The sequence below is a fragment of the Heloderma suspectum genome, chromosome 1 (assembly GCF_057233095.1).
Source record: "Heloderma suspectum isolate Gila_16-S chromosome 1, 16-S_ref, whole genome shotgun sequence".
Taxonomy (NCBI): Eukaryota; Metazoa; Chordata; class Lepidosauria; order Squamata; family Helodermatidae; genus Heloderma; species Heloderma suspectum.
Window position 1 is genome coordinate 331,733,720 of NC_139458.1, and position 27,361 is coordinate 331,761,080.

The following is a 27,361-nucleotide window of genomic DNA, read 5'->3' on the forward strand; positions in this document are numbered from 1 at the left end:
AGGAAGAAAGATGAGTAAACCTGCATGTTCCAAACAGCATAGTCATGACTGTCTAAGGAAGGACAGTGGGATTGGCCAGGGAAACATTATATGGGTTCACAAGAGCAGTATCCTGTTTCAGTTGTCATGAGTCCATCTTTGGGTGAACCCACCCATTTCTCCCAAGCAGCAATATTTGTCCAAAAGATTTTAAAAATCCAGTACAGTTTTTATTGCATCTCAGTGTATTGTATCACCTCCTGTGGTTCTATATCACTTCCTTCCAATACAGTTTTTATTGCATCTCAGTGTATTGTATTACCTCCTGTGGTTCTATATCACAATGGCCTTGTAGGCCCCTTCCAACCCTACTATTCTATGATTCTATATCACTTCCTTCATTTTCTTCCCTTTTGTTTTATCTGGAGGAAAAATAAAAGTTAATCAATTAATGTCACAATCCATGAACCTATAATTTATGCCACTATTCCCAACCTGGTGCCTTCCAGATGTGTTAAACTACAACTCTGATCATCTCCAGCCAACATGGCCATTGCCCATGCTGGCTGATGATAATGGGAGTTGTATTGCATCACATTTGGAGGGCAGCAGGTTTGGGAAAGCTGTTCTATGCTCTGTTCCCTTTCTGTATTGAAAAATCAAGTCTTGAGGAATACTTCTCTAACAGTGCAATCCTTTGCATGCCTACTCATAAGTTCCACTGAGTTCAATGGGACCAGCTCCCAAATATATGTGAGTACAGGATTGCAGCATAGGGACTGCTGTATAAACTTTGCTGGGAATACATCTCATTGAACCCAAGCCTGGTTAATACATAACACTAACCCATGATTTATTTAACACATGGTCAACCCATGGTTTGTTGCCCTACAAAGGATTTGCCTGGCAGATGATCGAACAAACTGTGGTTTGTTTTCTCAATCCCTGGGTGTTTGTTTCCCTCCTCCTTTGCCCACTCCCTCCCTGTACCCCAAATACATTTGCTGTGCTGTAGTACTGGCTTGTGGAGTGTCTGTATGTTTTTACCACTCTTGCCTGCCACGTCTGTAGCCTGGCAAAACAACCCATGAACAACCCACAGTTTTGGGTTCACACACAATGACAATCCATGGTTTAAACAATCCACAGTTCAGAATTCAACAACAAACCATGGGTTCTTTTTCTGGGTTGTTTGTGGTTCACACTTCACGGCAACCCGGAATTCAACAAACCATGGATTAAATAAACCATGGGTTAGCATTATGTGTGAACCAGGTCAATAGATCTTTCTTCTGAGAAAGGGTGAAAAGATCAGGCTGAAGGCTGCAATCCTAAATTCACTTACACAAGAGTATGCCCCATTAAATGCAGTGGGCTGTTCTTTGGAATAAAGATGCAGATGATCAATCAGAAAAGCATACATTTATAAATTATCTAATTTGTTTTGTTCATACCATACTAATTTTTTTATTAATTTATTGCTGAAGAAATTCCAGGACCCCAAATGCCAAGATTTCTTAATGTGAATAATCACCATTTCTTAGGTTTCTACTTAATACACTTTATAAAGTTTCATACTGTTCATATTCATACTGTTGTACAATTATACTCTGTTAAAATGAGATTTGAATGTGAATTTCTTCGAGCCTGTCAATCTAAGCTTGTGACTGCTTATGAGCATTTTAATCACAGTAGTGGTTGCACGTGCAGATCCAGGAGTGGCCATTATTTCAGATTAATGCACATTATAAACCTGTGACCTTGCATATGTGGCATCATGATCTATCGCATATTTGTTGCTTATTGCAGATCTCATAGTTGTGGCACTTGTAGTTGTGAGACTTTGATCCATTCCATAGATGGTATTCATTGGCAGTGCTAGTTCTCTACACAGTCAGTCAGTCAATAAGAGATTGTTGAAAATAAATACTTGGCTGTAGGGCTCTTTAAATGTTAAAAATAAAAATCTGGAAAACTAGGATGCAAAAAAGAGATATCAAAATAGCAAGCATTTAATTGTCAGGGAGTAGTTTGTTATTTGGATCCATGTTTCTGTTTTGTATACAGCTTTCATACCATCAGGGATCTTTTGATGTGGCCAGAATAATTCAAGATCATGCAAAATGTGCAGTCTAACAACTGGAATGGTATCAGATGACTATTGCTTACATTATTTTGGTATTTTAAATGGTTCCTTGAGGCAGTAAAAAGCATAGAAAAACCAAAGCAAACATATGCATGTATATATTAAAGTTCTAGTACAAATTCAAAAACTTCTGACATGTGAAGCTTCTCCTCAGCAGTTCAGTAAGCCTTTGATAGGAAATGGCCATGTAGGTAAAATAACAGAGCAATCCTAAATACGCATTATTTCAGGACTGGAGATAAACTAGTAGTACAGCTGCCATATTCAGTGTATGATCAGCCCAGGAGGGAAAAAAATATACAACTAGAAAATACAAACATGGTGTAAAATCAAGGAAACATGCCCCCCGCGTTCCTGGAAATGCTGCCAAAACCCACCAATCAGGGATTGTGCCAGTGACAATGCCCACATGCTACCAAGACATGAGCTTATGACAACAGGGAGACACTCCCACCACACATCCTTCATCACTACACATGCCAAATGATGCCAGCGTGCCCCGCTCCTTCAGCCCACAGGGCTCAGCCAGCAAAGACTCTGCCACTGCCAGGCATTCTTACAAGCAGCAATCCTCATATGCTTCTCACAACCACTTTTTTTATAAGCACAACACCCACAGAGGGCAGGAAAGAGAGGACACACAACAGAGCACCCACATAGCTTCCTGAGGACACCTGCAGAAAGCACACACTGGGCCAAACTACATGTTATGCTAATTACATAGCATGGAGCTTCTTAATTTTCATTCTTGTCTAAGTGTGGGGAGTCCCAATTCGGATCGCATCCATGGCACTCAGGGTTAAACTCCCCCCCCACACACACACACACCATTTTTCCTGAAATTCCACCCACACCCTCAGGGAGAGGGTTAAACAAAGAAAAGAAGCCTGCATTAACTCCTCAAAAGAAAAACAGTCTCCATTAGAGTCAATAGAGGCTCCCCGTGCCCCATTTTTTAATACACACACAGACACACACACAAGCAGGGGAAGATTTCAGGGGAGAAGTGTGGGGGAGGGTTAACCTTCTGCTCCCAGAGTGCTGTGGACCCGATCCAAATTGGGGCTGCGCATGCTTATACAAGAGTAAAAAATTAGACTAGCCTCAGGTACACACTACGCAATTAGCCTAACACAGTTGTGTTGAGCCTTTTTCAGCCTGAGGGCTAAATGCAATTTCAGAAGGTTTTAGGGGCCGACTGCCAGTGGTGGGTGGGGCCAAAGGCAAAGGGGGTGGAGCCAAAGGCAAAAGGGGTGGGACCAAAACATCCTATTTTAGCTTAAGGCTCTTACTGCCAGTAGCTAAGCCTCTCAAAAGGCATTTCAAACTTTTAGAATAGGGGGGAAAAACTGCACAAAGGCTTGGAAACCACCAAGAACTTGATGGCTGGGGGAAAGCAGCTGTGGCCCTCTGGGGGACCCTGGAGGGCTGGATTGGGACCCCGGAGGGCTGGATTGGGACCCCAGGAGGGCAGGATTTGGCCCCCGGACCTGAGGTTCCTTATCTCTGGAGTAACGTGTAGTTTAGCTCACAGCTGCTCCTGGGACAAGAGTTCAAGACCCATCAAAGGAGGGAAAGACAAGTAGCCAAGAGGAGGGGCCAGGAGGACATACCACAAGGCCAGTCACAGATACACACGGGCAGCAGCAAACTCCCTTGGCTGAGTCCATAGAGCTTACCTTAGGGATGTTGGAGGTATCCAGTCGGGGGGTGGAGTTCAGCGAGTTTTTGCCAGTTTAGCTCCCTAGACCCCGGCCCAATCATCTACGAATTGGCCTGACTTGGAGTGCAATGAATTGGGCCAAGTCGCCAATTTTCCGGGTTGGGTTTTTTGTGCAAATCATGATTTGCACAAAATGGCAGTTGGGAATAGCGCAATTTGTGCAAAATGGCCACCATAAATGGTCTAGTTTATGCAAATTAGATGATTTACAGCCTCCATTTTACACAAATTGCGCTGTTCATGGACGCCATTTTGAGCAAATTGGCCCGCAGTTTTGTGCACCCCCTCCCAGCAAAGTTACCAGTTTGGGGAAATGCAAAGCTGAGCCAGGTCCATCACAGGGATACACTGGGCCCCAAAAGGGCTGGATTTCCATGCAACAGACAACCCTAGCCTACATGCATGTGAGGATGAATGCCTACACTGTGTGTGGGAGACACTGCTCCCTGCTGCTGTGGGGAGGAGTGTTAGAGTGAGACAGTTCAGACAAGAGATGGCATTCGCATATGGCAATGGGGGTGGGGGAGGTATGAGAAACAGCTGCAGCCATTCTACTTTGCAGCAAATGTTCCCCTACCCTTGTTCAGCTGTGTGCTGTGCTCTGACCTGGCACCTCCAGTTGTTGGAGTGGAGGGATGTTGCTTGTTTATGTCTGGCATCCCAAGATGAGGTACCTGTAAGAATTCTACACAGAGAAGTGTTAGCAATGTCCTTGAGTTCCCAGGTACTATATTTTGAGACCAGACTGTTTCGTGTAAAGTGCTCCATTTTTTCTTTTGATTTTTTGCAAGTGCCCTTTTCCCATGGTTTCCAATCACCGAAGTTCACCCTTCTGAGTTCTAAATGTGCTCAACCTGAGGACAGAGAGCTATCGCTCCATGCTGCACTCCCTGTCATCTGAGTTGTGGTCTGGTCTCCCTTTGTGGGGAGGTGGTGGTGATATTCTGTGGTTGGATGTTGATCACACCATATCCTATGCTCTGCTGTGGTGATGTGAGTGGGATGGTCGTCGATACAGAGACAGCTATATTATAATCCCGCCGCCGCCGCCATTGAAGTCAATGGGAGGAAAATTCTTCATGCTGGTCTGGGATTGGTGTAAATTTGTGCCATCAACAAGGGTGTGTGGCCATGGTTTGAAGGGATACAGGATACGGTGTAAGTGTGTCCTCTCCCACCCATGACTCTGACTCATCTTAGCCATTCTGTTGGTGTGTGCGGGGTGTCTTTCTGGGGGGGAGCGACGCAATTTGACAATCCTCCCACTCTGCCACTTGATGTGGGCACATCAGGCCACATCATGGTAGGGCCCTTTCTGTCAGCATAGTGCAGGGCTTCCATTGAATCTGGACTGGTGGTCCCCATTATGAGGTCAAAACTGCATGCCTCAAGTTTTGAATGAGAGGTAAAAAATATCCCATTGTCTGGACTTTCCTGGTAGATCAGGTGCCTTGAATTATGTTGTGTACCAAATCTTGGCTAATTTCTATCTGTTGTAAAAGTACCTTATCCATGTGTGGAGCCGCTTATGTCCCCATGAGTGAGATACATAAAAAGTTGGTATTCTGAATTTTTTTCCAATAATCAGAATTACTTCAGCTGCTTTTGTACTACATTTCAGCTCTCTATCTGTGGAAGTACTTTTTAGACTTGCATAGTGACAAAGAAACTGAACTACAAACTAGAAGTCCCTGGCTTTTGAATTTCACCCTTGTTGTGATTTCACTAGATGGCCTTAGGCAAGCCACTCCCTCTCAGCCTCAGCCCCCTCTGCAATGGGGTGGATAATAATATCCACCTTACAGCAGGGCTGAACAACCTGCAGCCTTAGGACTTTATGGAGCCCTTGGGCTAATATCAAAAACTTCCTTCAGGCAATCAGTTCAGCCCTCTAGCAAAAGCAATCTGGCCTTCTTTCAGCAGCCTGCTGTGTGAGGAGGAACAGGGAGTGGGGTGAGAGGAGGGTATGTCAGAGAGAGAGAGAGAGAGAGAGAGAGAGGCGTGGTGCCACCCACATTTGACTCTGACCCCACACACTGCTGGCTCAGGTCCCACCCATCATTGAAATGTGGCCCCCGACAGATGGAATGTGGCCCTTGACAGAAGAAAGGCTCCCCACCTTACAGGGTTGGGGTAAGGTTTACAAGATAATGCATGTGGAACAGTTTGAACTCTTGAAAGTGCCATACAAATGCTAAGTATTGCTATTATTATCATTTTGTGTTGTGAACTACAAAGTTGTCAAGGTTCTACTTCCTCAGCTTGTCTGAATAGGACTGAGGTGTATCCATCATATTTATACACTTTTTATATGGTCCAGGAGCTGAAGGACAGCATGACTCGTAGGCAACCAAAGGGGTTTGAACAAGTGTTTCACAAACAAGAAGCTTGTTGCTACTTCACATGGCAAAGGGCTTTTGAAATACAGGGCAAGTTGCACTATGGCATGAGGGTGGCTCAAAGAAAAAAGACAATCCCCCTGGGCATAGCTGCACACGTTAACTTCGTGGATCCCAGTCATGATTCAAACATCGAAAGTGCTTAGCTAGAAACTTTTGTGCTCACCTGTCTTTTACAGCTTTAACTTCAAGGGCAGAACTAATGTTGCACACGAGATGTGTGCAATAATCTCCATATATAGACAGACAAACAGACAGATGGCAGCCCTGGAAGGCTGTTATTTAAACAGATGAATGGGGAAGGGTCCTATGGCATAACCCTTTCCCTTCCAGCTATTTCCCCACCACCACCTCAAAATCAGTTTCTCAACTTGTGGATGAAAGATACTGCATGGTTCAGTTGTGCTATGCCTGCTTTGAGAGATGTTTGTGTTTTTCTTTGGGGAACATGATCCACATTTAAGCTAATTGCGGATAATGACACACATACAATTGGCAACAAAGATTTGGATCTGCATTGCAAAAAAGAAGATAATAATATCTGTAGATAATAAGCATCCTGAACATGCAGCACCATTGGGCAAGAAGGCAGAAATATCTATTGAATTGAAATGACAGGTTTTCAACACAACCCTGAATGATTCCAATCCCAAATTTGTTTGTCATGTGAATTGAACAGCTTTTTATGACATTTGTGGAACCGCAAACAGGCCAGCCTGATGACAGACTGGTGCAGACACCTTGATCAGTTGGCACTATGTAACTGTGAGAAACCTAAACTTAAAGCTCAGCTGAGGTGCAGCTGGTTTAAATAATAGCAAGCAATTAGGCTGAAGACAAAATCAGTGGTGGCATTTTATAATTACAATTAATTTAAAGGTTAATTTCCTTTGGTGCTAAAATCTTATTTAAAACATTTACCAGGAAAGGAAATTAGGATGTTACTATCAAGATGCATGGAGTGCTTCTGGGAATCCATGCCTATTATCAGTAGAAAATTAGGTTAGGCTCGAAGTGGGAATTTCAATTCATTTTAGTGTATAATAGATGGTGATCAGGGCCCTGAGTTAGATGATTTTGGTTAGGGGAGACTGTAAGATTTGCATTTCTTTTGTTTGAGGGATTAATTGCAAATGTTTTTAACAAAAGGGCCAGGTTTATACGCAAACAAGCACAACATGAAAAGAAAATTGGTTATGGATTGCTGCCTTCCTAACTAATGAAGTTGATGTTAAGGAAATCCCTAAGAGACATATTTGTGCTATGAAAAAAATATTAATAAATATAATCACAGACTGAAAGCAGTGCTGTCACTGGCTTCCTATATGTTAATTTACCTTCTCCTTTACTACCTGGCCCATCCCTCCCTGAACATCCATCACAGTCTCCTAAGGGAACTGTCAAGCTTGCATTTCAAATATGTCTAAATAATCATAGTGCTTTGATGGAAGTAATGTTGCCATTCTGGCGTTTCATCGTTGTAGAATACTGTTTAAGAAAAGTAGTGCCTGATCATAGCAAACAATTTTGCTATTTTGTTTTCTTCTGCACCTCTCATATAGTCTTATTACATATAAGAATGTTTAAAATAAAGATGTTCAATTAAAAGACCACATTAATTTTGATCGTAGGGTACCCAAATACACTACAGCATTAAATAGCTGCAAATGACACAAGCAGTTAGAATCCCCCTTTTAGAAGTAAATTTCATAACTAAATTGTATGAAAACCAAAAATGTACATTCAGCTAAGCACAGAATATTTGGCTTTGGAAAGTGATTGTAGTAACCAGGAGATGTTAGGCTAATGTGCCTCATTCAATTCTGCTGCTCTTCCTCTCATTGCTTCTTGAGCTGGTACAGACATAACCCTAACGAAATGCTAGCTGCGGTTTAAAGACTGGAAGTGAGTCGAGGTGTCTGAACTGAGGATTAGAAGCCCTTTAAGCTGCAGTCCTTCTGAGCTGACACATGCATGGGATTGCTCTGTTAGTCACGGTTAGCCTAGGTCAGATGTAATGGTAGATCAGGGTGGAGGGACACAGAGAGAACTCACGTGCAAGAGGAGAGTGATGTGGGGAAAGGAATCCTAGTTATGCCGCTGAGAGCTGCTGTAATGTGATGCAAACCAAATGCTAGCCATGGTTTAGCAATGTGGAATGGGTCATGGGGATTCTCACATTGAATGGGATACATAAGCCCACATTCCAATGGCCACAAGAGTTATGCATCTACCCACTGCATGCTGCCTTATTTCTCACACCCTTCATCCACCCCACAAACAGCTTTTGACAACTTAACAGGCTAATACTGTTTAGCAGCAGTTAAAGTAGCATCCAGTTCTTTATTAATTTATTTCTTTAAAAATATATTACCTAGTGAAGAAAATCACCTCTCTATTTTCTCAAACTCTTATCTGAGTTTTGACCTGCTAAAATTTACAGCTGAATACCCGGTGCCGGGAGGAAGATTGGCCTACTGGCTCCCTGGAGCAAACCAGAGTATGTATCCCTTTTGAATGTTTTGCTTAGAGTCTCCTTTGGTTGGCGGGAACCCTTGCAGCATCTTTTCTGTGATGTCTCTTAACCGGTGAAATAAGCTTACCTCTGAGATTTGCCTCCATCTGACTTTTCTAGTACTTCACATGCACTGTAAGACATTCTTGTCCAGAGTGCTTTTGAAGGGATATGATGTTCTCTGGTTTTTAATGTTGGACTGTGTTAATTGTATTTGATGCTGTTTTGTTGCCTTTATATAATCTATTGAGCATTTTGGTAGACAGAGCTGGAGAAAAGTTTGCATATATATATATATATATATATATATATATAGTGACTAAGCATTTTGGTAGACAGAGCTGGAGAAAAGTTTGCATATATATATATAGTGACTAATGTTTTTTAAAAGTTACAGAGAGGCATTAGTCTATGCCCCTGCCCACAAGACCTCTCATTCTCTATTTTCCACACTATACAAGAAAACAAATATTTGCAGTCACCCCAAAAAGTCCAGACCAGAAGTGTTGAACCTGGGGACAGTCCCACCACATATGGACCAGCGTGCCAACACTGTCACATCCCCTCCAGCAAAGTGGAGACAGGGAAGGGTTCATCTCTAACAGATAATGTAAGAGATGCCATTTGCCACACTGTGAGGTAGTCCTGTTTTTGTTGCTAGCTGCATGCCTAGAAATAGTACAGCACTGGAAAACAGGTGCCAGGTGCACTATGCAGGGCTGGTTCACCAATATCTGGAAAATTGTACTTTTAGAGAGACCAACCCACCATGGCAGAGTTCTGAGAGGGGTGGCCAAACATGACCACTTCATGGAAATCTGGCTTCCCTTCACTGCGTTTGTCAACAAAGGGATGGTGGCCTATAAGCTTCTGATACCCCAACCATCATTTTGGATGGATCCAATTAAATGAGGGGTGCTCTAAGAACATTCTACTATTAATATAACTTAAATAGGAATGGGAACAGAGTTTCTTTTTATTTTGTTTGAATAGCTGACCATTATTGTATTTGTTGACTATAAGCTTATTGTACTATGCACAATAATTGAATTTTTAAAAGTTTAAAAAACAAACAAATATCTGCAGTAACAGGCATGTTGCCTTGCCTCAAGCTTCATTCATGTTAGTGTTGAGGTGTGGGAACTCTTTCAGCATGAACACATTACAGATTATCATTGTGCATACAATGAATGCATTGGGTAGGGGAAGTTGGCTTGTGGTTGAAAGACCCCCACACAACCTATGTGAATTCACTAGACCAGGATTGTGAGACCTCTGGCCCACCGACCTAATCAAGCCTGCAGGCTTCCACATCTGGCCTGTGGAGCCTCCTTGGTTTCCTCTAGGGAGCAAGACTTGGCCTCTAAGCCCCATCACCTGGAAGAATCCCCCCTAGAGGAATCCCACTGTTACTTCTGCAAAAGTGAACTAGATTACACAAATGTCCTCTGGTTTCTTCTTTCTCAAGGGAACCAGTCTCTGACATGCTGTTTTGAGTGCCATTTTTGGTAGAAAGGCAGGGTACAAATAAAATAAATAATAACATGCTGGGGGGGTTCCCACTGATGACTTGCCAAATGTTAACTAGCCACTGGGTTTTGTCAGTAGTTGGATGACTTTAAGAGGAGTTAGACAAATTCATGGAGGAGAAGGCTATCAATGGCTACTAGCAGATTCCCTACCTGCCAGTCCGTGGGGAGTCTGCCCGTGGGGGGAGGCGATCCATTCCTCCCTCCAGAATCCTCTTTGGCCGGTTCCACTCCACAGCAATTCCGTGGAGCCTCCAGCCAGCTATGAAGTGCCAGCGATACGGCCACCATGCCGTATCGCTGGCTGAAGGGGACTGACTGCGGACACCATTTGCATCTGTAAAGGTCTTAGTTTGAGGTAAATGCAGCCATAAATGGCTGCATTTATCTTAAACTAAATCCTTTACGGCCTCAAATGGCGTCCGCAGTCAGTCCCCTTCAGCCAGTGATATGGCATGACAGCAGTATCTCTGGCAATCCGGAGCCAGAGGATCCGGCCGAAGAGGATTCCGCGGGGAGGTGGAAGTAAGTGTTCTGCCACGGACTCCAGGGGGGCGGATTCTTTAGAATCCGGCCTCATTGGAGTCCATGGCAGAATTTTCCGCCATCCCTAGTCCTGATGGCTATATGCTGCCTCTAGTACCAGGGGCAGTATGCCTATGTACCCCAGTTGCTAGGGAACATGGGCGGGAGGGTGCTGTTACACTCATGTCCTGCCTTTGGGTTTGTAGACAGCTGGTTGGCCAGTGTGTCAACAGAATGCTGGACTAGATGGACCCTTGGTCTGATCCAGCATGATTCTTATGTTCTTAGGTTCATAGACAGTCCATTGATGTTATTGCAGCTTTAACTACCATAAGCAGACAAACCACAAGGTCTGTCTCAGGACTGGACCAGAATAGATGTATCTTTGAATTCAGGAGAGCAATGAAAAACTTCTCAGGTGTTTATAATACTACAGTGATTTGTGCTAAAATCAATGGCCAATTGCTTAATTTTGTTACAGGATCACCAGCTACGAACATAAATACCCTTTTGACCATAATCTCTTGAAGTGTTATGTTATATTTGGTTTTAATTATGATTCTATTTGTTGAGCAGAAGCCTTATTTTTTAAACCAATGCTTTTCAAATTGTGGTCCAGGGAACCCTGGAGCTTCTTGAATGTGCATCAGGTTCATAGACAGTCCATTGATGTTATTGCAGCTTTAACTACCATAAGCAGACAAACCACAAGGTCTGTCTCAGGACTGGACCAGAATAGATGTATCTTTGAATTCAGGAGAGCAATGAAAAACTTCTCAGGTGTTTATAATACTACAGTGATTTGTGCTAAAATCAATGGCCAATTGCTTAATTTTGTTACAGGATCACCAGCTACGAACATAAATACCCTTTTGACCATAATCTCTTGAAGTGTTATGTTATATTTGGTTTTAATTATGATTCTATTTGTTGAGCAGAAGCCTTATTTTTTAAACCAATGCTTTTCAAATTGTGGTCCAGGGAACCCTGGAGCTTCTTGAATGTGCATCAGGTTCCACAGTGAAGTCATTAATGGTGGACAAGCTTCCCTGAAAGACAACTTGCTCTACTCACAACTGATCTTCTTCTACTGTAATCTGAAACTTTAGGGCAGGGATGTTGAACCTGTCAGCCTGGGAGCCAAGTTCATTTTCAGAGAAACTCTTGGGAGATGCATTCTAGTGGTGGGCTGGGCCAAAAGTAAAACTGGGTGAGGCCAAAGGGGCAGGTTCAAAATACCAAACATACCAGGATCATTTAGCTTAAAGCTCTTACTGGCAGTAACTAACCCTTAGGAGAGGCACTTCAACCTTTTAGACAGTTGGTGGAAAGGGGTGGGGCCAGGGAAGGGGATGTTGCCATCTGGGCAAATGGGAGGGACCCCAGGCAGGCAAGAGGTTCTGCACCCTTGCTTTAAGGGAATGTTTGGTGCATTCTAGAATACTTGTAGTTGATGTGGACAACAGTGATGTCCAAGGGGACTTATCAATGCTTTCCCTGAATTGAGTGTGCACTCTAGAGTATGCCTCAGCATCCTCCGCAGCACACAGCAGTTCTGTGCTCAGTGGCCCATGTACAGCGAAGTCAATAGCAAAAGGGTTTCCTAAAGGTAGTGAGTTTGAAAATGATTGCTGTAGGCTCTTTCTCACTTTCAGCCTTCAGAAATCTCTTCTTCTTGCTGGAGCTTTCCTTAATTTGTACCAATTTTATCCCTATGCTCCTATCGTAATAAACTAGCCTACAACAATCTCCAGCTAACAGCTTATTTCATTAGGGACACAATGATCCTACCTTGCTTGCATTTTCTCTAACTGGCCCTGATTGGGCAGTACCTGAAGTTTTTTCCAGCTTGTTGAAGCATTTTGTCAATTTGAAAATCCTTCAGGGACAGTTTTAGAATGCCCCATGCGTAAAATGGCAGATTAGCATGGAAATGATCCTAGAAATATTCTGGCTCAACTAAAAAGTTAATATACAAAGGGAGGAGAGTAAATTTTTACATGTTTAACGCGTTCTCTCTGAGGCCTTTAGGCATCCATTAGACGCTGCTGACAGTATTTTCAGGTTCATCAATATTCCATGTTCACAGGCCAGTAGATTCTGCAGTTGTGTGATGGTGAAAATTTCTGAAGACATGGGCAACACTGATGTAGCTCTGGAAAACTAAAATCCAAAAAGGCATTGTTTGCTACATGCAAATGGGAGCCAGTGAAGTCCGAGGTCAAGGAACAATCAGCCTATGGCATCTGGATGTGCTGCATCTGATCCCTCAAATAAGTGCTAGGCTGGTGTATCTCTAAGGCAAAACTTAAGTGACATAGGATAATCAAACCTGAACTCTGAACTTTAGAAACCTGATTTCAACATGTTTAAGGAAATACAGGATCAGATTCCATTGGTAAAAATACTCAAGGAGAACAACATATAAAACTAAGATATTGAAGTCGCAATCTCAAGCAATTCCAATGAGGAAGAAAAATGGGAGGCATCTAAATAAACTGGGGTGGCTGCATGAGGAGCTTTCTGATGAGCTCAGATTTAAAGGAGCCACCAGGGATGAGTACAAACAAGAGCTAAACCTCATAGGGAGGGAGGGAGAGAGGGATGGATGGATGGATGGATGGATGTGATAGATAGATAGATAGATAGACAGACAGACAGACAGACAGACAGACAGACAGATAGATGTGACAGAAGAGCTAAGGCTCAGAATAAACTTAGGCTTGTGCAAGATAGTAAAAATAGCAGAAAAGGTTTCTTTGGCTATGTTTGGAGCAAGAGGAAAACCAAAGATATGGTAGGTCTGCTGCCTGGGGAAGATGGAAAATTGTTAGCGGGTGATAGAGAGAAGGCATAACTGCTCAACCCCTTCTTTGCTTCAGTCTTCTCCCAGAAGGGAAACTGTTTGGCCTGGCAAAAATAGATCAAACAATGGAGGAAAGGAATTGCAGCCCAAGGTAGGTAAAGAGGTGATATGGGAGCGCCTAGTCACTCTAAATGAGTTCAAGTCTTCAGGACTAGATGAATTGTATCCTAAGATACTAAAGGAACTTGAAGTTGTAATCTCAGAGCCTCTGTCTATACTTTTTGAAAATCCCTGGAGAATGGGAGAAATGCTGTGAGACTGGAGGCAGGTAAATATCTCCATCTTCAAAAAGGAAGGAAAGAGGACCTAGACAATTACCAACCAGTCACCTTGATAGCAGTACCCGGAAAAGTTCAAGAACACATCTAGATGATCTTTAAGATCCCTTCCAATATTATGATTTTATGACTTTCCAGACAATTGCTTTATTCACACAGTAAAATGTGCAGCTATTGCAAATACATTGTGTGCATTTGTTGGAAATAGGTAACACGTTTATAGCCAGGAAACTGCATTTTTCCCTTCACTTAAATAACAATATTGAGGGTGAAATGGGATTCCCCTGCATTTACCACATTAATTGCCTGGCACAGAAGTCATAGGTGCATGGCAAGCAATGCAACTTCCCTTCCACTCCAGTGGAGCCTTTTAAGAGAGCAATCCTATACATGTCTAATTAGATGTAAGTTCGGTGGTGTTTACTCCCAGGTAAGTGGGTATAGGATTATAGCCATATATATGTATGTGTGTGTGTGTGTGTGTGTGTGTGTATATATATATATGTGTGTGTGTGTGTGTGTGTGTGTGTATGTATGTGTGTGTGTGTGTATATATATATATATGTGTGTATATATATATATATATATATATAATTTGTTATGTTAACAGTACAGCTAATGATGAGGGCAGAAGCCAAAACGTTTAGCTTAAAATATATTTTTATACTTTGTTGTTAGTCTTTCTATCTTTCTTATATTTATTTATTATATATATAAATGGAAGTGTTTGTTTGTATGTTCTCAATGTACTAGAAAATCATACACCTGATTGTTGCAAAACTTTAAGGAGTTGTTGCACCTCTAACTGGGATCGTTTTAGGCATAGTGAACATTTTGCCTGCCATCTTGAAACAAAATGGTGGCCAATCAAAATTTTTAAAAATTTACAGTTTCAATACCATTTGATCGATTTCAACCAAACTTGGCATGTTGATTCAGCACTGCAGCAAGCAAATTTTAACCATACATTTTAACCATATGATTACCTATATGATTACAGTTTTACCCCTGACATTCCTCCTGCTGTGGAACAGCAGACCCCCCGCTACCTCAGGGGGCTTTAGGGGTACACCATGGTAGGGGCTGTGCCTAGGGGTGTGGCTTCACTCAGATGGGGTGGGCACAATCAGTCCAACTCTGACAGCTGTGTAAGTTTGTTTGAAGGCTTCGGTGTATCAGCCTAAGGGCTATTCCCACCCGTGTGAAGCCAGGTCCATTTGCTAGTATATATATATATTACAGACTAGCAATGAGAAGCAAAGCTTCCCCTTCTCCTGCAGCAATAGTCCACCGTTTTGTGAATCCCCAACTTATTAACATTTTAGATCTGGACTATGTGCTCCCCCCTCTAGTGCCCAAGCATATTTCTCCTCTGTTTTGTTTTGATTTAAAGTGGTGAATTCAGCATGGTGTTTCTCCTGCTGCAAGACTACCCCCTGTCACTGACACTTGATAGGCACTAATAGTAGTATAGCTTTTTAAACAGCTTTCTTTTTGGTTTGATTGATTTTTGTCATCCAGAAAGGTCTGTTGAAAAGTCACCACAGTTAAGATGTTTTCAGATGTCATGAGTTTGAGGACATGACTTATTTATTTATTTATTTAAAATATTTTTTGCCCACCTTTCAGGGCAGAAGCCCTCCCAAGGTGGCTTACAACAATAAAATACATAAAAACAGTTAAAATATTAAAAGTGTTAAAAACAATTAAAACAACAATTAAAACCAACAATGATGTTAACAGCAGCAGCAGTAGCAGTCATATCAATAGAAGGCCAAGGTAAAATAATATGTTTTCAAGGCCTTCTTAAAAGTCTGCAATGATGGAGCATGGCAGACCTCCAATGGCAGCTTGTTCCAAAGGTGAGGGGCCACTGCAGAGAAGGCCCTCTCACGTGTGTTCACCCACCTGACTGCTCTCATGGGTGGGCAAATCAGAAGGGCCTCTCTCTCTGATCTTTAAGTGCGGGCAGGCTGATATGGGTATAGGTGGTCCTTGAAGTAACTTGGTCCCAAACTGCTTAAGTCTTTAAAGGTCAAAAACAGCACTTTGAATTGGGATCCGAAATGCCTCGGTAAGCAGTGCAGCTGGCACAGTATAGGCATTATGTGAGCGAATCGAATCGCCCCCACCAATACTCAGGTGGCCGCATTCTGTACAAGCTGGAGTTTCTGAACCATCTTCAAAGGCAGCCCCATGTACAGTGCATTACAGTAGACCAGCCTGGATGTGACTAGTATGTGGATAACTGAGGCAAGGTCCATCCCCTCCAGATAGGGCATACCAGCCTAAGGTGGTATAAAGCACTCCTGGACACTGCAGGCACCTGAGCTTCCCCAGTTAGCTCAGAGACCAGGAGGGCTCCCAAACTGTGCACTTGGTCTTTCAGGGGGAGTACAACCCCATCTAAGACCAGTTGTAAACCTCCATCCAAAGTAGCTGGTTTCCCAACCCACAGTACCTCTGTCTTGTCTGGATTAATTTTCAGCTTGCTCACCCTCATCCATCCCAAAACAGCCTCCAGACACTGGGTCAAGAGTTCCACAGCCTCCCTGGGATGTGCAGATGGAAATGAGAGATAGAGCTGAGTATCATCCGCATACTGATGACATTTCAGCCCAAACCTCCTGATGACTTCCCCCAGCGGTTTCATGTAGATGTTAAAAAGCATGGGGGATAAGATAGAACCTTGTGGCACCCCACAGGCTAATGGCCATGGGGTGGAACAGAAGTCCCCCAGCACCACCTTCTGAGACCGTTCCTCCAGAAAGGACCAGAACCACTTTAAAACTGTGTCTCCCAAGCCCGATCCAGATAAATGATCCAGAAGGATACCATGGTCGATGGTATCAAAAGCTGCTGAGAGGTCCAGAAGAACCAATAGGGTAGCACTCCCTCCATCCATTCCCTGGTGTAAGTCATCAACCAGAGTGACCAAGGCTGTTTCTGTCCCATAACCAGGCCTGAAACCTGATTGGAATGGATCTAAATAATCAGTTTCATCCAAAACTTGGAGTTGCTTGGAGTAGTAGAGAACTGGTCACAACAGTTGGCTGAAAAGGTGGCAGGGGATCTGGCATGGTTCTCAGCATGCCAGCAGCTATTTCACAAATATGAAATGACATGGCCAAACTCCAACTGGAGCGTGAAGGAAGCCTCTCTCTGTTTAAAAGAAGACCGAGAGCTTGATCTGATACGTACTGCTCATTTTGCAAAAATGCATTACTGCGGGGACACAAAATGACTGCTCCATCATGTTGGAGGTGTGTGTGTGTGTGTGTGTGTGTGTGTGTAATTTTATTTGTTTTTGCTCTGGGTAGAGGAGAAAAGCAGAAGATGCATGGCACATTCCACCTTTCCCTACCCTGTTTCTCCCCTCTGACTCCACTTTGGGAGACAATCATTGTCTGGAAAGTGGCATCAAAATAAAGCAAGCAAACAAAAAAGTACTTGCCTGCAGCTAACCTCCAGTCCAGTGGCTGGTGCTGCTGTGTCTGACATTCAGCTGCATTCAGTCCCACCATCTCCTCAGAAGAGGTAATCAGGGCTAACAAAGCTGATCATCTCACCAGTGCCACACACACAGTTCATTATCTCACTGCCTAGGTGCAGGTGCTGAGTGTGGTTACCGACGGGCAGGAACCACATGCACAGCACCCTTTAGCCCACACACAGTTCCTGATCCAGCAGTGGACACACACATGGACTACCCACTTTGAATTGGAGCTAAGGAGTCCTCCAGCACCTTATCACAGCATCAGCTCTCTTAACCTGCTTCATCCCATTTCAAGAGTGGGATGTGTCTTATTGTCTACCTGGAGCCTTTAAGGCTGAACATCTAAATGAATCATCATCATCATCTCCATCTCTCTCACCATCACGTGCAGGGTATACATATAGAACTCCTTAAAAAAATAGTCAGGGTGAGGAAGAGCAGCACATAATGTCTTTTCATTGTAGGAAACAGTTTGTGACATAATGGCCAAATGTGGTTTTAAATTAGGAGTCTTATTCCGTGCACCATGCAGTTATTGAGCAAGAGGTGGTCTGGGGCAAACCGGTTTTGTGGGATCAGTTCCAGCTTCTTCCTTCTGATGAAGTGGACAAGGTGCTTTCATCTGTAAGGCCGACCACCTGCTTACTTGATCCTTGCCCATCTTGGCTCATTATGAGCTGCAGAGAGAGGCTGGGTGAGGGGATCAGAGTGGTGGTGAATGCCACCCTTGAGGAGGGAGTGATGCCATCAGATCTCAAGGAGGCAGTGATAAGACCGCTCTTAAAGAAGCCTTCCTTGGATCTCCAAGTTTTGAACAACTTTTGCCCAGTTTTGAATCTGCCATTTTGGGGCAAGGTGATTGAGCGGGTGGTGGCGATGCAGTTGAAGGCACACTTAGAAGAAGCCGATTATCTAGATCCATTTCAATCAGGCTTCAGTCCTGGGCATGGAACAGAAACGGCCTTGGTTGCCTTGGTGGATGATATGAGGAGGGCTTTGGATAGGGGCAGATGCTAAGGATGACGAAGAATTCCTCCATGGACTCAAGCGAGGCCGGATTCTTAGAATCCGGCCCCCCTGGAGTCCATGGCGGAATGGACCACCCCACCCCACCACCCCGCGAAGTCCAACCCAGCCGGATACTACCTGGCAGGCTGGCACTGCCGGCTCCAGCTGGGTCCGTCCACTGCTCCGTGCGGATGCAAAATGGCGTCCGGCAGAGTGGACGCCATTTGCGTCCTTCCTTTTTTGCTGTGATAGGCTACATAAATCTTTACATAGCCTATCATGGCCATAGGGAGGCACACAAATGGTGTCCGCTATGACAGACGCCATTTGCGTCCATAGACCAGCTGCGGCTGGAAGTCCGGCAGCAGCCAGCCCCGGCCGGTGGCTCCACGGACTCGCCACGGAGCAGAGCTGGGCAGGGAGGATTCCGGGGGGAAGAACCAGATTGCCGCCCCCCCACGGACTCCCCAGCGGACCCAGGTGGGTGGGGTCCATACACCCCTAGCAAATGCTCCTTGTTCTCCTTGACCTCTCAGCGGCTTTTGATACCATTTGATACCATTGAATGGGGTACGGCTACCCTTGAAAGACCAGGTCCGCAGCCTGGGGGTCATTTTAGACTCCCAGCTGTCCATGGAGGCTCAGGTGTCAGCTGTGAGCCAGACAGCGCTATACCAACTCCATCTGATACGGCGGCTGTGCCCCTACCTTCCTGACCATCTGCTCCCATCAGTAGTACATGCCCTGGTCTCCTCTCGACTACTGTAATGTGCTCTATGTAGGGTTACCCTTGAAGACGGTTCGGAAGCTGCAGCTGCTACAGAACGCAGCAGCTTGCCTGATTAAAGGCAGCCACCGGCATGATCACATCTCTCCGGTGCTGAAGGAGTTGCGCTGGCTAGCAGTTGTTTTCTGGGCCAAATTCAAGGTGTTGGTTTTGACCTTTAAAACCCTATATGGCCCAGCCTATCTCAAGGAGTGCCTCCAGGAACACCAGACAGGCCGCTTAACAAGATCAGCCTCGGATGGCCTCCTCTCTGTCCCATCAGCCAGGACAGCTAGGCTGGTGAGGACAAGGGAGAGGGCCTTCTCTGTGGTGGCCCCCACTCTGTGGAACTCCCTCCCTAGGGAACTCTGCCATGCCCCCTCTTTAATGAGCTTCCGCCCCGCATTAGAAACGTGGTTCAGGCAGGCATTTGGGGTAGGTTAGGGTATTTTTAGAAATACGATGTTTTAAAGTAGAATTTTATTGTTTTAAAACTGTTGCATTGCTGTACATCGGCCAGAGTGGCCAGATGGGCAACTAAGAAATTAAATCAGTCAACCAATCAATCCCTTTTGTATGGCTTTAGAAATGTCTAAGATGAAAAAAAATAATATTAATAGCAGGAGCTTGCTTCCGTGAACTTCTCTTTTATTTTTGAGAATGGTTTATACTAGGGGTGCCCAATGTAGTATCCATGGGCACCCGCAAATCCTTTTATTTATTTTAATTCCCGTTTTTCTAATATACACACATGGATTTGTATATATCCATAGCAATGTATATACATGAAATGTGTACTTCATTCTAGCAATTATACATAGGCTTCAACAAAAGTGGACAAAATATCCAAATAAGTATTCCATTGGAGGGTGGTGTCTATGTCTATATGCCATCCATTCAAATATTGAAAGTATTGTGAAGTTCTCAATCCATTGCATTATACGAGGTGAGTATTTATCCTTCCAGTGTTGCAATATCTGTCATTTAGCTGTCAAAAGGGCACATAGATTCATTTATGCTGACCATTTGTTAATTTCCATGAAGCAGGTAAACAAGACTGTTCCAGTACAAAATGTATCCATATAATAACCCCCTCCCAAAAAGAAGCAACCACTGGTCATTGCCAAAACATATGTTTAAAAGAAGCACTAGCTGTACTGCACCACCAGCAATTAGCCAAATTAGACAATCTCTCAGATGTTGTGGTGTCCAACAGACATGAAACAAAAGTTTGGGCTGGATTAGATACTGCCTAAGCTCCATAGCCTTGACAGGTAGATGCCAAAGCAGCAATCCACTGATTAGGCATTTTGTGGTGGTTCCCACAGAGGTTTCTCAAATTCCCAAATATGCCCATGTGTCCAAAAAGGTTGGGGACACCTGTTTTATATTGCCATATTCCACAAGGCAGGAAGGAGTTGCTCCTAGATTATGCAAACAGATTTCCATTAGGACACTCCCATATGTGTGAATATATGCCTATGTGTCCAAAGCTGAGTGTAGTCAAACATGTACCGTGGCCTTCAAGAAAACAGATTTTAATAAAAGAGCAATGGTAAGTATGATTCTATGGCAGGAAAACCTGACAGGAAGAGGAGTTTATGAGGAGTGGGAGTTCCTTTAAATAAATAATTAAAAAGGAGATATTAAACACACAATCAGAAATAATCCCAAATGGGGTGGGGGGAGATAGAAGACTACAGAAGAAGCTAATGTGGCTACACAAAAAACTTAGCAATGATCTGAAAATCAAAAAGGACACATACAGGAGATGATAAAGAAGGACAGGTCACTAAGGAAATGTATAGGCAGATAGCCCGGGATTGCAGAGATGGTGTCAGGAAGGCTAAAGGCTAATAAGCTGAGGTTGGTGAGGGATGCGAAGAATAACAAAAACATCTTCAGGTATGTTCAAAGTTAAAAAAGGACAAAAGTAATGGTAGACCAGCTGCTCAGCAAAGATGGCAAAATGCTGACAGCTGACAAAGAAAAGGTAGAGCTGCTCAACTCCCATTTGGGGCCAGTCTCCTCTCAAAAGAGGATCTATGTCCCATCTGGCATATGTGACAAACAGGCTGAAGGGGTAGTAGGAGTGCAGCTTGAGATTGACAAAGTGATGGTCAGGAAATACCTAAGCACCTTAAATAAGTTCAAGTCCCCAGGTTCAGATGAATTGCATCCTAGGGCGCTGAAGTAACCAGTGGACACACTCTCGGAACCTCTGTCTATTATCTTTGCGAAATCCTGGAGAATAGGTGAAGTACTGGAGGACCAGAAGAGGGCAAATGTTATCCCTATTTTCAAAAGGGGCAAAAAGGAAGATCCGGGGAATTATAGATGAGTAAGTCTGACATCAATACCTGGGAAGATTCTAGAGCAGATTATAAAGCACTCCTTCTGTAGGCACCTTGATATTAATGGAGTGATCACTGGAAACCAGCATGGATTTATCAAGAACAAGTCGTGCCAGATTAATCTTATTTCAATTTTTGATCAGGTAACTTCCTTAGTAGATTGTGGAAATGCTATAGACATCATATATCTTGACTTCAGCAAGGCATTTGATGAAGTGTCCCATGATAATTGATGCTTTGACTTAGATTCCTGCATTGAGCAGGGGGTTGGACTTGATGGTCTTATAGGCCCCTTCCAACCCTACTATTCTTATGATTCTATGATATTCTGATAGGAAGCTAGTTAAGGGTGCGCTGGATGGTCCTACTACTTGGTGGATCCACAGCTGGCTGGAGAACCATACTCAAAGAATGCACATCAATGATTCCTCATCAAACTGGAGAGAGGTCTCGAGTGGGGTATCACAGGGCTCAGTCCTCGGCCCTGTACTCCAACATTTTTATGAATGACTTGGAGGAAGAAGTGAGGGGAATGCTTATCAAGTCTTCGGATGACACAAAATTGGGTGTGGCAGCTAATACGTTAGACAGAAACAAAATTCGAAATGATCTTGGGAGGTTAGAAGACTGGGCAGAAAATAACAATGAAATTTAACAGAGACAGCTGCAGAGTTCTTCATTTAGGAAAGAGAAATCACATGCACAGGTATAAGATGGGGGATACCTGGCTTGGCAATAATATATGTGAAAAAGGATCTTGGAGTTGTAGTCAATCACAAACTATAAGTCAGCAGTGTGATGTGGCTGCAAAAAAGGCAAATGTAATTTCAAGCTGCATCAATAGAAGCACAGTTTCACAATCATGGGAGGTAATACTTCCACTCTACTCTGTACTGATCAGACATCACCTCTATTACTGTGTCCAGTTCTGGACACCACACTTGAAGAAGAATTCAGCCATCCGTCAGAGATGCTTTAAACTGGATTCCTTCACTGTGCAGGGGGCTGGACTCGATGGCCTAAATGGCCCCTTCCAGCTCTCTGATACTCTTGAAATAATTTTTGGATCTTAAAATGCTGGGAAAATAGTTTGGTTCTCAGAAAGTCCATCTGTTTCAAAGATGTGTCTGAAGACTGACTTCAGGTCTCTGTGTGAATATGGAAGGAAGACTCCAAAATGAGTTGGATCTGTGAAATAGGCCTGCAGTTGGTCTCCACCTCCACGCTAAGTGTGTGTGTGTGTGTTCACCTTTGATATGTGAAGGGAAATGGGTGAGACAAATGGGTGGCTGTTTTCTGTAGGGCTGTAGCTTACATAGATTTATCTAGCAGTATTGTATATGTCACCAGCTTGGGAGTAGGCCAGAGTTCAGGGAAATCTCTAAAATAATAATAATAATAATAATAATAATAATGATAATAATGATGATGATGATGATGCCTTTCCTTTAAATATAGATGTTATTTTATTTACATTGTATTGATCTGAAGGCAAATTAGGTGAAACTTCCCGCAGTCACAGTCTATTAGACATATCTAAGTTTTACTGGAAAATCATTTATGTGACTATTCCTATAATGATCTTTATTGTACATTTTTGCCTCTCTCTATAACATATTTTAAGCTTGTTAAGTAACTATGTTATTTTGTAGAGCCAGGTATTTAAAGCCAATTCATATGTTACTAACTCAGTGTGGATGCTGATGAAAAAAATGTTCCACTTGGTGGCCTCTGCAATGCAAAACATCATATTTGTATTGACCTTACCACATCAGTCAGCAAGGTACAGAAATGCTGCATGTCCATGGTGGTGGTGATGGTTGCCGTTGAAATAGAGATGTTCCATACCACTTGGGGGTATTCACACATTAAGCCCAATATAAACGTATCCCGCCATGTGGGGTGCTGTCTCACGGAAGCAGTCTCCATGCAGGTAATGTAGGAATCTACTCTGTTGATTTTGTTCTGTTCTGTTAACATTTGCTACCATATTGTTTCCTGACTGAGGATGAGATGGATAACTGTGCTACTTTACACCATATTATTTCCTTCCTATTTGCCCATCTGCGTTTTTCAGCTAATATTCCGCTGGCCTTTGTGAAGCCTCCCAAGTCCCACAACTATACCCATGCCAATGGAGTCCCTTCTGTTCAGGGTAGTTGCCATTCCTTGTGTGAGAGAGAAAAATATTTTCCAACATTTCTATAGATGTAAAATGGAATAGTAAAATCCACCTTAGGGCATGTTGTATTGATGCTGTATAGACCAGATCCACACCTTTACTGGGGGGAGGAGCGTGTTGTCCAGCAGCTGCTGCCACTACATAGTATTCCTTAAACTTCCCAAAAATTAAAGGATAGCTTTTGGTTTTCTGGGAGGAAGCTAGTACAGGAAAAATATCAGTGTGGATCCGTTTTTTGCATAGGAAATACGGCTTTTCTTTCTGCTCAGTGTGTGCAGGAGCTTTGAAAATGAGCAGGAGTGGCTGCATTAAGGGGCAAAAATCACTTGTATTATTTGGATTTATAAGACACTTAAAAAAAACAGTTACAGAATTATGATCTACAGTTCTATTTTAGCCTTTTCTTTATGCCCAACAAAATATTACATTAGATTTGTGCAACTATGTTCTTAATGTGGTGATCACAGTGATCACGTATCATGGTTTAGCTACCAAGCCTTTCATCACATCTAGGCAGTATTCATTAAATGGGAAGATTGCAGATGCTACATTTATTATGTGACATAATCATTGTGTAAACTGGTTGTGTGAATTCATCCTTGTCTCCAATCAAGACAAGAAAGAGTTCCTCATTGCTAAAGTAGTAATGTATTGCCTATTGCAAAGTATATATAAAGAACAACAAAGCCCTTTCAACAGATGACACAATTTCATCTTTATTTCCTTCCTTTAGTGGTAAATGACAGCATTAACCAAGACACATTTTGGTAAATATCCAAAATAAGCCATAAGACACAGTTATTTCTGACATTTATGGGTACATCTCAAAAACAACCAAGTCCTTTCAATTCCATTCTTATTTTCATAATCGTCACCATTTATCATTATTATCTTTCCAAATATCCAGAATTATAATGAAATGAATTCTTTCTTCGCATTCTTTTTTTTTTCGTTTCTCTAAAGATACTGCAGATGCATTAATATTTATTGCAACAAATAAATTACCACTGCAATCAAATAATATTCATTTCATTTGGAAGGAAGAGATGTTAAATATCTCTCCCCCTGCTAGAAGACTAGAGTAGGCAAGGTACTTGCCATCCCATTCTGTCTCCAACCTTGTGTTTGAGAAAGACATGTGGGGCAGCGGAGCAGGCACTCTGACCACTGGCCATCTAGTGCAGGAGGAATGAGTATAGATATAGTTATAGGCAAGTTATGTATCTGGGCACTAGCATTCCTGAATAAACAATGTTTTTCCTGATAAGTGAAGGGTGCAATCTAGTGAAAAGAGAAGTTTCATTGAAATCATCAATGGGACTTACTCATGGATAAGCATACATATATGAACATAGGAAGATGCCTTGTACTTCAACAGAGCGTTGGTCCATCTAGCCCAGTATTGTCGACACTGACTGGCAGCAGCTGTCCAGGGTTTCAGGCAGGAGTTTTTCCAGCCCTACCTGGAGATGCCAGGGATTGAACCTGGGACCTTCTGCATGCAAAGCAGGGGCTCTACCACTGAGCCACAGCTCTTCCCTCTTCCACAGCCCTTCCCCCTTGCATATGATAGGGCTTCATGAGATTTAAGATAATTTGTCCTTATTGATTTATTATTTATTATATTTCTTAGCTGCCATTCAAGACTGTGGTCTTCCCAAGGCAGCTTATGACATACAACAGTAAAATTCAATATAAAGTTCTGTAAGCACCTTAAAATTTCACATCAGTGGGATTATGTCTCTGCACTTTTAGATTTGTTCCCGAAGAATTATGTGAGATATGTTCCTGAAGAAACATAATTAGGGGCCCAACAGTGGAGGTGGCGGAGAAGAAGGATCTTACAAGATAAAAAGCGAATCTAAGTGCATTTGATTCTTCTGTTTAGGATTTAGAGCATCTGTAGTCATTCAGCCAATGAGACTTATTTATTCATCCCATGCCAATGCCACCAGAACTTAGAAGCCGCATGACGCTTTTAGTGATCGTTTAGGTGCTGCCAGGATAAAATGCCCAGCAGAAAGGGCAGCAATTGGCAGGGAGGTTGGGAGTACTGGAAAGAAAACCACACATATTTAGCTCAATCTGGGTACTACCGATTCTGCAAAGCCAAGTAAGAGTCTGCCAAGAAAGGGCAGAGGACAGTTTTATTATACTACAGTTTGCAGACATTGAACACAATCGTCCTGGCACCTCTCCCACAAACCTGAACCAATCTGATGCACTAGTACTTAGGGTCATCCAAAGAAGTCGCCCAGAAACAAGTTCAGGACAAGCCAAAGGAAATGCTTCTTTATGCAGTGCAAATTTTACCTATGGAATTCACTGCCACAACTTAAAATGACCAGTAGTATAAGGCTGCAATAGTATATACACTTACCTAGGAGTGAGCCACGTGGGACTTACTCAGTGGGACTTACTTCTGAGTATAGGACTGTGCAGTGGTAAATTTTGAAGTGCAGGCACTCATCATGACAGTCTGCATAGCCATGACCCCAAGGAGAATCCAAAAATGCAGGCAGCTGTGTTGATCCATTTCAACAAACCAGTTCTAGCAGTTTTCATCTCTACCAGGAATAGGTCTTATATAAAGCTAATGGCTCTTAATTGCCCATTCAAAACCAAGCCTCCCCAAAATACTTTATTTTACAACAGGGAAGAATATATTGTTGCTGGGAAAATCCGTTTTTCCCCAGCTACTGTAAAGGTTGCAGCTAAACTCAGAGGGAGCAGGAAAGCCTGACGGGGGTGGCAAATGATAGCAGAGTCCCTGTTAATAAAAAGTGCCAGCATTGCATCTCTGCCAGTCTGGGCTCCACTACACCACTGGCACTGTGCTATAAGTGGCATTGAACCAGCATGGCGACTCTTCTGTTCTTATGAGGATCAGCCATATCAGTCTAGAGTCTAGAGCTGGGAAATCTGTGGCTCTCCAGAGTCAGCTACAACTCCCAACATTCCTGACCATTGGCATACTGGCTGGGGCTGATGGGAGCTGACATCCAAAACATCTGGAAAGCACCAGGTTGGACTACCCTGGTCTAGAGTCTAGGAGTAGGGAACCTGTAGCCCTCCAGATATTGTTGGACTCCATCAGGCCCAGCCGGCATGGTTGATGGTCAGAGTTGGTGGGAGTTGTCACCCAACAATATCTGGAGGACCACAGGTACCCACTCCCCATCCCACCCCCAGACACTACTCATCAAAACTTGTGGGTTCCTTGAAAAGCCTGTGGTCATTTTTTCAAAGAGCAGAGATCCTTTTTCTTTCTTCGCTTGCTCACAGAACCACAGTGTGGCTGCACATGTATGACACAATAATCACAACCACATAAACTTGGAGGCTGCAAATTAATGGTTCTGTAGCATTTACAGCCCCCAACAAATGTGTAATTTATACACTCCAGTCAGGTGGGCTGCTCATAGACAACAAGAGCAATGTAGAATTCTTTCTGGTGTATAGATAAATGGCTATAAATCTGTGACGGGCACTCTGCTGAAAACCTGCTCTCGATTTAGTCATTACCCTGTAGATGCTGCACTTTGCTTGCATTCGCCACAATCAATCACTTCCATTTTAATACACTATTAAGGAG

General features: G+C 43.2%; 1 protein-coding gene across 1 annotated transcript in view; it reads left to right on the forward strand.

Moving 5' to 3' along the window:
- NKAIN2 (sodium/potassium transporting ATPase interacting 2) overlaps window positions 1–27,361 on the forward strand; it is a 422,098-nt gene that overhangs the window by 387,398 nt on the left and 7,339 nt on the right. The window lies entirely within an intron of this gene.